Source organism: Molossus molossus, unplaced genomic scaffold (assembly GCF_014108415.1).
Source record: "Molossus molossus isolate mMolMol1 unplaced genomic scaffold, mMolMol1.p scaffold_m16_p_14, whole genome shotgun sequence".
In the NCBI taxonomy this organism is placed as follows: domain Eukaryota; kingdom Metazoa; phylum Chordata; class Mammalia; order Chiroptera; family Molossidae; genus Molossus; species Molossus molossus.
Genome location: NW_023425349.1, coordinates 83,544,136 through 83,545,208, shown reverse-complemented (window position 1 = coordinate 83,545,208; position 1,073 = coordinate 83,544,136). Strand labels below are relative to the sequence as shown.

The window sequence follows — 1,073 nt, the reverse complement described above, 5'->3', positions numbered from 1 at the left end:
TGGTTGTGATTGTCTTTGGCATTAGTAAAGATAACTGATATTATAATAACTCAGATGTAAAGAAAACTAATTAGATAGTATTATTAAATGTTGCCAGGAAGGTCACGCCCTCCACAGCCAGAGTTCTCTGTGCTGCACCCTGAGCTCCAGGCCCCGAGCTGGGCCCGTCTCCTGAACCCCACCCTGCCTGTTGAGACCCAGATTAGAGCAGGATAAAACCGTTTCTCTGAGACTCAGTTTCCCATCTGTGATACTATTTATGAATGTTTATTCAAGGGCCTGGTACATGTCTGGACCAGGGAGACACCCAGAAGATGCTGCAGGGCCAGCTTTGTTCCGGGGGCTCAGGGAACACTCAACCTTTAGAGAGCAAAATGCACATGGACTTGAATTCCAGTTCAGTAGGGCCAGTGGTTCTCAGAGTGGGGTTCCAGGCCACCAGCCGCAGCACATCTGGGAACCTCGGACTCTGTGTTTGCACGAGTCCTGCAGGGGTTGGTGTGCTGGCTTCTGCAGTACATATACTAAACTTGGACCGGTTCAGAGATTAGCATGGCCCCGGCGTGAGGATGACACGCAAATTTGTGAAGCGTCCATATTAAAAACAACAACACCACCACCAACAACAAAAACCACTGCTTTAGGCCACACACACAGTGACTAGTCTACTTCTCCCTGGGTTCAGGGTAAGAAAGACACTTCATGTGTTCAAACAGGCGTTCTGGATGTCGGGGGCCTTAATGGACTGGCCATTGGGGAGCAGTGTGGGTGGTGGCGGCCCCGTCATCTCCAGCGTCCCCTGGCTGAGGCCCGGCGGGCCTGCACTGCGGCTCCTCATGCTCACGTCCTCGCAGCCCGGGTACAGGTGCTGCGGCCCACGAGGCTGCAGGCAGAGAGAAAGCAGAGAGGCAGGTGCCACCTGCACAGGGTGGCGGGCTCGCTTTTCTCCCTCCCAGCTTTGCCCAGCCTTGTGCTCTCCCAGAACACGCGCGGTCCCATCCCGCTCCTGCTCGGGAAGGGGGTGCGCCCCTCGTGTGCGCTGTGCAGCCGGTTGGCAGGGTCGTGGCGCTGAT

At 55.4% G+C, this 1,073-nt stretch overlaps 1 non-coding gene across 1 annotated transcript; it reads left to right on the top strand.

The window, feature by feature from the left end:
- Positions 1 to 500: 500 nt before the first annotated feature.
- Positions 501 to 604, top strand: LOC118630324. The gene has a single exon (XR_004959568.1). It is a non-coding gene; the product is annotated as a U6 spliceosomal RNA (small nuclear RNA).
- Positions 605 to 1,073: the final 469 nt, after the last annotated feature.